At 36.1% G+C, this 12,824-nt stretch overlaps 1 protein-coding gene across 2 annotated transcripts in view; it reads left to right on the forward strand.

Annotated features, from left to right (window-relative positions):
- Window positions 1-12,824, forward strand: part of LOC106872769 (uncharacterized) — a 229,765-nt gene that overhangs the window by 124,632 nt on the left and 92,309 nt on the right. The window lies entirely within an intron of this gene.

Genomic DNA, 12,824 nt, shown 5'->3' on the forward strand with positions numbered 1-12,824 from the left:
AAAATGTATGATTAAGAAGCAGATAAAAATAACCAGCCACTGTTGCTGACCTGACTGCCTCAAATTGTATCTTTCTTCACTGACTACCTAGTACTGTAGTAGTTACTGTTGTTATTGCTGTTGTGGTGGTTGTGTAAAAGTTTGATCATCTTATTTCTCTTTGTATTGTTTTCTCTTGGTTTGACTGCTACTAGCTCTTTTCAAACTCAGGCTGCTTTCGTTGTTAGTTATTTTATTTTATTTTACTTGGTAGTTTGCACTGTACAATGAAGTTTGTTTTGATTTTAAATCACGTAAGATTAACTTTGTCTGTAATCCCTTTGGGAGTCAATAACATTTGTATCAGTCAAGTAGTACTGCTTCTATAGCATGAAGAAAGGCACCCATTACATGTTGTAAAGTGATTGGCATTAGGAAGGGCATCCAACTGTAATAACCATCCCAAAGCAGACACTAGAAGACGATGCTGTCCTTTGACCCATTGAATCCTTTCAAGCTGTCTAACCCATGCTAGCATAGAACAGGGACATTAAATGATGATGGTGATGAACCTTATACACTTCCCTAGAATTTATGTCCCTATGCCATTGAACTTATGTAGTTGCAAAACATCCTCCCCACCTATCCCTCCTCCCCTTCATCATCATTGTTGTTTTAACATCCACTTTTCCATGCTTGTATGCATCAGCCAGAATTTGTCGAGGCAGATTTCTTTTTGTATGACCAGATACCCTTTATGACACTAACCTGAATTTATTTCCAAGCAAGGTAAACTTTCCCCATGACCAGACATGTTTTCATAGAAGACTGGAAAAAAAATCACTCACCAGTCTGACAATGGCACTCATCTGCAACTATCACACAATATCAATACTAGGAAACACACACACACACACACAAACGTGTGTGTGTGTGTATATATATACAATCATATTTAACATCTTCTTGAAAACTCAGAAATGGAAATATTTATTCTGAAGAAATTGTCTCAAAAGAAAAAATTCTCCTTATAGACAATAGGTGTTAAAAACACGACATTGGTCTATGAATAATATCATCAGATGAGAGAACACATGCATTTCTGCATTGTTATGTGTCATCAGCAATAGATACTGGGTCATTGTTCAATGCCACTAAAACCTTGATGTTCTAATATTACAACCATGAGTAGTGCATTTTCTGATGTGTGCAAGGCTTTGTCAAGCTGGAATTAACTAGAGGCACACTAGGTAGCATTGAAGGATATATAAGTGTGTACAGTCATGTTTAACATGTTTGTGTACACTCAAACATACAAAGACATATGCTGCATAAATTGTCTCAATAGAAGGAAATTTCTCCTTATAGACAATATATATGTGTGAGAAACACCATTAGGCTATGAATGACAACTTTAGACACCTGCATCCTATGATCCAGTGACATCATTCATAACCCAATGATGTGTTTTTCACACATGTTGTCTGTAAGGAGAATTTTTCCTCTGAGGACAATATCTACAAAATATGTCTTTCCATGTCCAGGTACACGTAGACATATGAACTTGTTAAATATCATTCAACACTGCCTAGTGTGCCTCAAATTATTATGTGTGTGTGTATATGTGTATATATATATATATATATATATATATATATATATATATATATATATATATATACACACACACACACACACACACATACACACACTCACTGATAGACAGATACAACATGCATCTGTCAGATTCCATCCACCAAATCCACACACTTATATTTCATTCAAAGCTATTTAGTGTCCCCCAAATTAATATGTGTGTGTGTGTATATATATGTGTATGTATGTATATATATTTCTGTATTTGAGAGATGAGGAATTATGTTAACACAACATTTTGGTTGATGTACTCTCTCGCCTTCATCAGGTGCCCTGGGTTCTCATTATTCAGGTCATTGCCTGGAATCGAAGTTGGAATCTTGGAGTTAGTAGCCCTCACTCTTAACCACTACACCATATGCCTGTGGGTAACTATGGAGTAAATTTTAGGGCTTATAAATCTAATATTTTCCTATCCTTCCTTAATACTGGTTCTCATATGCTACTCATATCTGCACTTGGTCTGTTTAGGAGGTTGTTGTGTCCTAGCATATGTGCTGCTGCTTTTAGTTTTCGTATTTTCCAGTGGTGTTCTCTGTCTATTATTTTAACTTTTCCTACAGGGGGAGGTGGTCTCCGTTTTTCCATACATGATCAATTATATCCGATTTATCAATATTTCCTCATGTCATAGCTTTGCGATGTTCCTCTACCCTTATTTTGAGGGGGCAGCTTGTTTCGCCTTTGTATAACCTACCACAGCTGCATGGGTTGGAGTACACGCAGTCTTTGGTCATACTCTCTTCTAATTGTGGTTTTACTCAAAGGAGATATTTGTGTAGTGTTGTATTACTCTTGAATACTATCCTGATGTCATATGGGTCGCATATGTTTTGAATCTTTTCGGAGAGGCCTTTCATATAGGGTAGACAGACTGTGGACAGTTTATTGGTTTCATCCTCTCTTTTCTTCATAATTGGAGTGGGCAGTATGTTTTTGAGGTAGTTGTTGCTTAATAGACTGTTATTTAGCTTGATCATTACTTCATGGTGTGTATTAGGATTGCTTCTTATATTCTTTGCTTGAAGTTTTAGGCACTGAGCAATCCCTCTCTTTACACTGTATGGATGGTGGGAATTGAAGTTGAGGTATCGTCCAGTGAAGGTTGATTTGTGGTATATATATGTCCTGGAACCATACTTTGTGCATGTTATTAATACATCCAGGAATGCTAGCTGATTGTCTTTTTCCTTTTCCTTTGTGAACTGTATGGATGGCTTTATTGAGTTCACATGATCTAACAGTACTTGGACATCTTCCTGGTGGGGCCAGAGTATAAATGTGTCATCAACATATCGCAGCCATAGGGCTGATTTTAGTGGTGTTGAACCTATGGCCAAATTTTCAGAGTATTCCATGTATATATTGGTTATTATCAGTGATAATGGCGAAAACATAGCTAAACTCTCTTCCTGTCAATATATATCAGTGTCAATTCCTACCATCCATACAGTGTAAAGAGAACAATTGCTCAGTGCCTAAAACATCGAGCAAAGAATATAAGTAGTTATCCTGATATACACCACAAAGAAACGATCAAGCTCAGTAACAATCTGTTAAGTAACAACTACCCCAAAAACATACTATCCACTCCAACTATGAATAGAAGAGAGGGTAAAACCCATAAATGCTTCTCCGAAAAGATACAAAAGATATGCGACCCATATGACATCAGGATAGTATTCAAGAGTAATACAACACTTCGCAAATATCTCCTTTGCGTAAAACCACCAATAGAAAAGAATATGACCAAAGACTACGTGTACTCCATCCTATGCAGCTGTGGTAGGGTATACATAGGTGAAACATGTTGCCCCCTCAAAATAACGGTAGAAGAACGTCATTAAGCTATGACGTGAGGAGATATTGATAAACTGGGTATAGCTGATCGTGTATGGAAAAACGGAGACCACCTCCCCCTGTGAGATGAAGCTAAAATAATAGACAGGGAATACCACTGGAAAATATGAAAACTAAAAGAGGCAGCACATTTGCTAGGACATATTAACCTCCTAAGCAGACCTAGTGCAGATATGAGTAGCATACGGCCTCAGACTACATCAGTTGCCTGGAGGAGTAGTGCTGCCCTGGATCAAGAGAGTGGCTTCTGGAAGACCTTATGTCTGGTCACAGGACTCTGCACCATGCCACACAAGCAGGAGAACCCAGTCATGGCTGTCAGACAATATCTGTGACCACATCACCCCTAACCTCTGGTCACCTAATTCCCCAGACTGCAACCCCCTTGATTATTGTGTGGGGTGCAGTTGAGAAAGAGATCAACAAAACTCTTTCTAACACCAAAAATGAACTGAAGGCAAGGATTATGGCAGCATTCACTAACTTACACAAGGAAACTGTCCAGAAGAGTTGCAAGAAATTCCAAAGTCGTCTGGAGACTGTGGTTGAAGCCAATGGCGATCATATTAAATAAATTTACTCTTTAGTATTTCAAGATATTTTAATGTAATTTTGGTAAATATATTTGTTATAATGAGATGTCAGTATTATTTTCATTTTTGTGTAATATAGATGACAATTTATTCACCACAGCCTGTATATATGTATAGATATGTATGTGAATGTAGATAGATAGATAGGTAGGTGGGTAGGTAGGCAGGCAGGCAGGCAGGCAGGCAGGCAGGCAGGCAGGCAGGCAGGCAGGCAAGGCTTCTTTCAGTTTCCCTCCACTAAATTTATTCACAAGGCTTTGGTCAACTATAGCAGACACTTGCTCAAAGTGTCACACAGTGGAATTGAACCCAAAGCCACTTGGTTGGGAAGTAAATTTCTTAATTGCACAGGCATATCTGGGCCACTACTTGAGTTTGAAATTCGCTATGTTTAACTATTACTTTCCTTCTTTCTGAATCACTAAAATAAACACCAGTCAAATACCAGAGTTGAGGAGAGGGGTACTTTAATCACTTTGTCCTTTCCTCACAGAATTTGTCAACTTCTGTTTGGGCTAGAAATATTGTTTCAATTGCTGAAATAGGAGTGATTGTCAAAATGCTTTACTGTGTCTGGTGACACTTCCATGTCATGTGTTTGAGACCAACTGAGGTTAATTTCTGGTTATTTCAGTGCTTAAGACAATAAAGCAGTAGTCCTCAACCATTTTTTGCTTATGGACCCCTTTATATACTATTTTATTCTGGTGGACTCCCATAGCTATTCGATGTTTAAAAACTAATTTTATAGATGCTACTTTCAAAATTCCTCTTTCACTTGTATAGGTTGAACTGATGTAAAATGTTATAGAAAGAAACCTAGCTGTTTCTTACAATACATACATTTAAAACAAACCTTTCCATGGATCCTTAAAATACGACTATGGATCCTCAATTTACTATTTTGTTTGCATGGACCCCCATAAATCTTATATGGATCCCCAGGAATCATGTAGAGCCCAGTTGAGAACCACTGCAATAAAAGTATCTGTCAAGTACATGGCTTTAGATTCCGATATCTGATTCATGTATAATTTAGATTCCTATATGTGATTCCTAGATTCTTGTACCCTAGATGTGACTGGAATTATAACAGAGCTCCCTCCCTATGTGTGACCTTATTGCCAGTGTGAAAACAGAAATTATACTGACCAACAAGTATTTATAATTTTTCTTTTCAATATGTAAGCCTTTCTCAACTGATCAAGTAGGGTTATGTAGACTATACTATGCTAGTGATGAAGACATATCCATAGTTTTCTTTAACTGTAAACAATGATCAGACTTTTCTTCCTGTAAACATGTAAATTAACTCTGAGAGATTAACACTTAATTTCTAGAAATTATATCCCTTTTCCTTTGGATGTCACAATTACCTCCAGGTTTTTTATTTGTCTTTCTCAAATGAAGAATCAAATTTCAATTAAGAATTTTTTGCATACAGTATTGAATACAAACCCTTTAATTTATTTATTAAGAATAATTTTATCAATCCATTTGAGTTCTTTCCATGTAAAAGTACCCATGCAATGCCACATAAAAGCACCCAGCACACTCTGTAAAGTGGTTGGCATCAGGATGGGTATCCAGCCATAGAAACCATGTCAAATCATACTGGAGTCTGGTGCAACTCCCCAGCTTGCCAGCTCTGGTCAAACTGTTCAACCCATGCCAGCTTGGACAACGGACATTAAATGATGATGGATGATGACATGAAAAAATCGTTAGGTGCAGTCATAGCTGTGTGGTAAGAAATTTGCTTCCTAACCACATGGTTCTGGGCTCAGATCTACTGTGTGGAACCTTCAGCAAGTGTCTTCTACTATAGCCCCAGGCTGACCAAAGCCTTGTTAGTGGAGTTGGTACAAGGAAACTGGAAGAAACCTGCCTTATACATATATATGATGGATCTCCCATTGAAGGCAATGTATGAGTATTCAGTTTATGCTGAACAACCTGTAGAAATGATTCATTTATGGTGATCAAATGTATGTGCTGTACGTTAGCTCACTCACTCCATCAAATCGACATTGCCTGCATAGGCATACAAGTGTGCCACACATTAGACAACAAAATGATTGCAGAGAAACATGAAATGAAGTGTTTTGCTCAAGAACACAACTAAGTGTGTGTGTCAATGTGTTTTTGTTTGACAACTGGTGTTGGTTTGTTTACGTCCCTGTTACCTAGCAGTTTGGCAGAAGAGACTGACAGAATAAGTGCCAGACTTTAACAAAAATAAAGTAGTAAGGGCAAATTATTTACCAAAATCCTTCAAGGTAGTGCCCTAACATGGCTGCCGTCCAATGACTGAAACAAGTAAAAGTTAAAAGATAAAAGACTACCTTTTGTTCTTTTCCCACCTACATCTTTTCCTCATTCCTGTTTTTGTTTATTTTTACATTGTAATTCTCTTCATCTTTTCATATTTTATATCTTCTATGTCTTTTTTGTTCTCTTCTTATTCTTTCTGTTCCTTTCCATTTTTTTTACTTCCTCCTCCTGAAAAGTTTTAGTTGGTTTTATACAGTACTTTATTGTGATTAGTGTTGTAGCTATTTGTCTTTTTTATTTCCATTTTCCCTTTCCTTTCTTTTGGTCGACTGCCCATCCTTCCTTCTTTCCTTCATTCTGCTACTTCTTTCCTTTTTTACTTCCTGCTAATCATAACTTTATTTCATGTCACTTAAAATATGATTCTTATTCATTTGGGACTGCTAACACCTCAAACATTTCATGTCTTCTTAACTATTCTTGGCTTAGAAAACAACAAAATGAAAAAAAAGAAAAGGAAAAAAAGAGAAATTTCTGTATTTTGTATGTTGGCTTCTTGTTTCTTTTCTTTATTTTTTCTGTATTTGTTTGCTTGTTTATCTAACTCTGCAATTAAATGAAGGCGTGGTGGGGAGGAATTACCAGATGCTATTAAGTAGGAATTTGGCAATGATAGATGTATTCATTTTTATATCATATTTTGTGAAGAATAGCATTACTGGTTACAGGTTTCCAATGGGCCATTCATTAATTTGCTGCATTTGATGATGGTTATAATGACAATGAAGTGTAGGAGAAACTTGGGCAGGACAAACATCACAAAATATTTTGTTCAAAATATTATATATTTAAGTTAAAATTAAAGTTTAGATTTAAATTTAAAATTTAAACTGCGTTTTGGGTATGTCCCTAGTAGTATGTCGGCAAAGCACATTCACTGCATATGACAACCTGGCATCATCCACAGAAATTGTGGAATTGTTGCTTGATCAGTGCATGATGAGTATAGTGCAAGTTGAATATAGTAGAAACAATGGATATGGAATGTATTTTAGATACAACAACTATCAACATGCTCTAGTTAAGTTTAAGAGTGAAACATTACTTATGTAATGAGAAACTGGGTTACATCACCTAAAAACCTGCTTCTGCCCCATGGGGTGCACTGTAATTCATTGTATAGTTTTCCCACCTGCAAAATCCTCACCTCATCAAAACGAACACTCTACGTATCCGACAAAGCAAAGGGAATGAAGTTTATCTGTATATATCTTCATTAAAGAAGCGGGGATCCTTCTGGGTTGTTCTAGGTACATGTGTGCAAATCGGAATAAAAATTCAGCATTGAATATATTCCGTGTATATATTTGATTAATAAATTCAAAAAAGGATAAAAATCATTTACAAGAATTTTATCAGGAAGCCAGTGTGTAAAAAAATTCATAAGGGAAATTTCTATTCCCAAGAATGTAATTATTCGTTTATATATATATAAGGGCATTACTACAGAATAATGCCACACATCACATATATATATATATATATGTATATATAAAAATTTTTGTCATCATTATTTTTGTTTAATGAGCTCTTGTTGAGACAGATTTGCTACTGTTGGTTGCTTTTCTTTTCGCCAGTCTTCACTTGTTTCCAAGCAAGATAATATTCCCCCCAAGGCCCAGACATGTTTTTCACGGAAGACTGGAAACAAACATCACCTGTATGGTGGTGATGCTCCTTTACAACATTCATGTGATGTCAAGACAAGAGTACACACACACACGTGCACAGATACAAACACATATATATATATACACAACAGACTTCTTCCCAGTCATATGGTTTTGGGTTCAGCCCCACTGTGTGACACTTTGGGCAAGTGTCTTCCACTATAGCTCTGCGCTGACCAAAGCTTTGTGAGGTTTGGCAACAAGGACATTCAGCTGTAGAAAATCTACCTCAACAAATTCCATCTGACTCATGGGAAAGTGAACCTTAAAATAATGATGATGTTGATGATGATGGTTGCAAAGGTGGTGGTAGAAGGAGCAGCGATAATGATGATGACAAATGAAAACCTTATGAAATCTTCTGAACAAGCAGTTTGATATCTCTTTACTCTTTTACTTGTTTCAGTCATTTGACTGTGGCCATGCTGGAGCCTTTAGTCGAAGAAATCGACCCCAGGACTATTTCTTTGTAAGCCTAGTACTTATTCTATCGGTCTCTTTTGCTGAACCGCTAAGTTACGGGGACGTAAACACACCAGCATCGGTTGTCAAGCGATATTGGAGGACAAACACAGACACACAAACATATACACACACAAACATATACACACACATACATATATGTATATACATATATACGATGGGTTTCTTTCAGTTTCCATCTACCAAATCCACTCACAAGGCTTTGGTCGACCCGAGGCTATAGTAGAAGACACTTGCCCAAGATGCCAGGCAGTGGGACTGAACCCAGAACCATGTGGTTGGTAAGCAAGCTACTTACCACACAGCCACTCCTGCACCCTGTCTGTTAATTTTTTTTTTTTTTTTTTTGCATTGGCTTATTTTTTATCTTGTTTCCTATTGACTTCTGTTTGTAATTCTCATACGTTGGATATGATTCAACATGTTTTAGCAGGCTCCTTGCATTAAATATGCCAACACCAACTTATATTTAATTTTGGAAGTTATTCGATTATAGAATGAAATTTATCATCTTTGTTTAATTTGCAATTTTTTTTTTAATACATAAGACTCTGTGTAGGTGTGTGTGTGAATGAGAGGTGGGATGGTTCAACTAATGAATACATTTTTATAAACTCACATATGTCTTTGTATTGCCATAGAGCTGGAAGTCATTATAGCAGGTGTTCATGCAGGGTATAAACCACCCAAAGTTTATACAGTTCTGTATTTAAAGAGATGACGAATCATGTACATTATTTACATTATTTACATTTGACGGATATTTGTCCTCATCTTGTTTGTTGTTAACACAACATTTCGGCTGATATACCCTCCAGCCTTCATCAGGTATCTTGGAGAAATTTCGAACCTGGGTTCTCATTCCAGGAATGCTATGTATTAATGCTGGACGTATTAATAAGACGCACCAAGTATGGATTCAGGACCTTCACTGAACAATACCTGAACTTCAATTCCCACCATCCATACAGTGTAAAGAGAGGAATTGCTCAGTGCTTAAAGCATTGAGCAAAGAATATAAGTAGCGATCCTGATACACACCATGAAGAAATGATCAAGCTCAGTAACAATCTATTAAGCAACAACTACCCCAAAAACATACTATCTACTCCAATTATGAAGAAAAGAGAGGATGAAACCAATAAACTGTCTACCCTATGTGAAAGGCCTCTCCAAAAAGATACAAAAGATATGCGGCCCATATGACATCAGGACAGTATTCAAGATTAATACAACACTTTACAAATATCTCCTTTGGGTAAAATCACCAATAGAAGAGAATATGACCAAAGACTGCATGTACTCCATCCCATGCAGCTATGGTAGGTTATACAAAGGCGAAACATACCACCCCCTCAAAATAAGAATAGAGGAACGTCGCAAAGCTGTGACATGAGGAGATACTGATAAATCGAGTATAGCTGATCATGTATGGAAAAATGGAAACCACCTCCCCCTGTGGGATGAAGTTAAAATAATAGACAGAGAACACCATTGGGAAATATGAAAACTAAAAGAAGCAGCACATATACTAGGACACAACAACCTCCTAAGCAGACTGAGTGCAGATATGAATAGCATATGAGAACTAGTATTAAGGAAGGATAGGAAAATATTAGATTTATAAGCCCTAAAATTCACTCCATAATTGCCCACGAGCATATGGCATAGTGGTTAAGAGCATGGGCTACTAACCCCAAGATTCTGAGTTTGATTCCAGGCAGTGACCTGAATAATAATAATAACGTTGAAAAATACCTTAAGAATGAGAACCCAGGTTTGAAATTTCTTCAAGACACCTGATGAAGGCTGGAGGGTGTATCAGCTGAAACATTGTGTTAACAACAAACAAGATGAGGACAAATATCCATCAAATGTAAATAATGTCCACCCAAGGTTTGCTTGTTTGTTTGAACATCTCTCTTTCTTTCTCTCTCTCTCCCTCTCCTCATTTTGCTATTTTATGAAAGGGATAGAGACATACTGATAATGGAAGCTGTGACTTTATACCTTTCCAGTGAATTAGCAGTGTAAGTGGGATGTGTCTTCTGTTATAATTCCATTCTTACCTAGGATACTTTATAAGGGATATATTATAATATTGCAGGTTGTTGTGTACACCATCAGTTCACTACTCACCTGTCAGTGAATAAATTACATTATAGGTTACTGCAGAAGAATCGTTAATTTTCACTATATCTTTATAAGAAGATTGAAAATGCTTACAAGTACTCAGGCTTTTTGTGTATCTAAGACTACATTATCCAATGTCTTTCCTTGTTTTCAGACAGTAGGTTCTAATTTGAGAGATTTTAACTGTTATTTCTAATAGATGAAGCGATTGCATTGACTAAAAGTTCCCAACACAGAGTCTTTTTACAATTTGAACTGTGTTCAAATTGTAAAAAGCAGCAGTGGAAAATGTACAATTATTTTGTTACAGATAATTATATATACATATATTTGCATTATCTGTTTCAGTTCTTAGACTGCAACCATGCTAGGGCACTGCCTTGAAGAACTTTTAGTCAAATGAATTGACCCCAATACTTGTTTTTTCCTTTTAAAGCCTAGTACTTATTCTGTCAGTCTCTTATTGCAAAACCGCTAAGTTACAAGGAATGTAAACAAATCAACACCAGTTGTTAAGTGGTGGTGGGGGACAGACACAAGCACACGGACATGTATACAACAGGCTTCTTTCAATTTCCATCTACCAAATCCACTCACAAGGCTTTGAACGGCCTGAGGCTATAGTAGAAGACATTTACCCAAGGTGCCACACAGTGGGACTGAACCCAATCTGGAATCATGTGGATAGTAAGGAAGCTTCTTACCACACAACCATGCCTGAAAAATAAAACTAGGAAAATGAATTATGTTCTTAATAAAATTGGCTTATTCAGTAGACAGGCTTTTCAAAAACCCTTGCGTCTGTGTGAAAATTAATTTAGATAAAATGAGCCTTGGATCTTGTTAAATTTCCAACCATCTGAAGTTTTTCCAATTTTCACCAGATTGTTATTTTTTTTAAGTGCAGTTCTAATGTTGTCTTACATGCTGATGAAGAAAATAGCATTCATTTTCTCTAGAAATTAGTTTTAAACACATCATGTGTATTAATAGCAAACACATACTCAGCATTGCTTATGATTACATATAATAAATATATTTAGTGCTACTATAAATTTAAGACCATATTACGATATCTTGGTGTTCTAATTACAAACGAAAAGACCAATACCTCCCTACTACTTTATATGATACGTCGCCCTTTTGGTTTCTAGATGTTATGGTGTAGTTTAACAAAAATTTGGGTGCTATTTCTAGTAGGTTGAGAGACCGTGTAAAGGTTTCATTTTCATTGTCGTCTTTGCTTTCTGTGACAATAGACAGTTATGACTTTCAATATGTTGGCAATGGATGTTTTCGATTTGCTAAAATTAACTTTAAATGCTTGTAGCTTCTTTATGATTAATTTCTGGTAAAAATGACTGCAATGTTTATCATCAGCATGCAAAACTACATCAGAACTACATTACAGAAAATTTCTGGTGAAAATTTAAAAAACTTTAAGCGGTTGGAAGAAATTTAACAAGATGCGGAGATTTTGATAATGAAGAGGTTGCGAACCTCTTTGTAGACTATCTTTCGTTATCTCACCAACTGGTTCTTGGACTGTAATGTGGAAGTAACGAAAATGTAAATTATACATTGGAGAGGTTAATCTATTCGAAAATAACCTGACAAGAAATAGTTTCATTAAAACTTTATTTGCCTGAAAAACTGAAAATTTTTGTTCCCACCACTAATTTATATAGTTTTGCTTTTCTTATTAAAAGCATACTCCTTAACCTTTTGTACAACACGTGAATTTGTCTGCTTCTTCAGCAGAAATAACTGGACTTTTTTTAACATTAAATCTACTCGAAAGGAAAAGCAAAAGTAAAATGCAAGCATGCAAAGAAAGTAAAATAAAATGTACTTTTTTTTTTTTTTTTTTGTAATTAATTAAACTGATTCTCGATAGTTTTAAGTGGATTAAGTCAGCTATTCGAGAGCTATTTATAACATTCATGCTGAAAAACATGCGGAAATCCACATTTAAAATTGATTATTACTCACCAGCACAATCCAAACCACTGGCCCTCATTCAACCTCTTCTAATGATACTTCAATGGGCAGTATTTCATCAAAACCAACCCACGTCACACTCACACACTAATTGAGGAAAGAGAAATATTCAAAG

Source organism: Octopus bimaculoides, chromosome 1 (genome assembly GCF_001194135.2).
Source record: "Octopus bimaculoides isolate UCB-OBI-ISO-001 chromosome 1, ASM119413v2, whole genome shotgun sequence".
Lineage (NCBI taxonomy): Eukaryota > Metazoa > Mollusca > Cephalopoda > Octopoda > Octopodidae > Octopus > Octopus bimaculoides.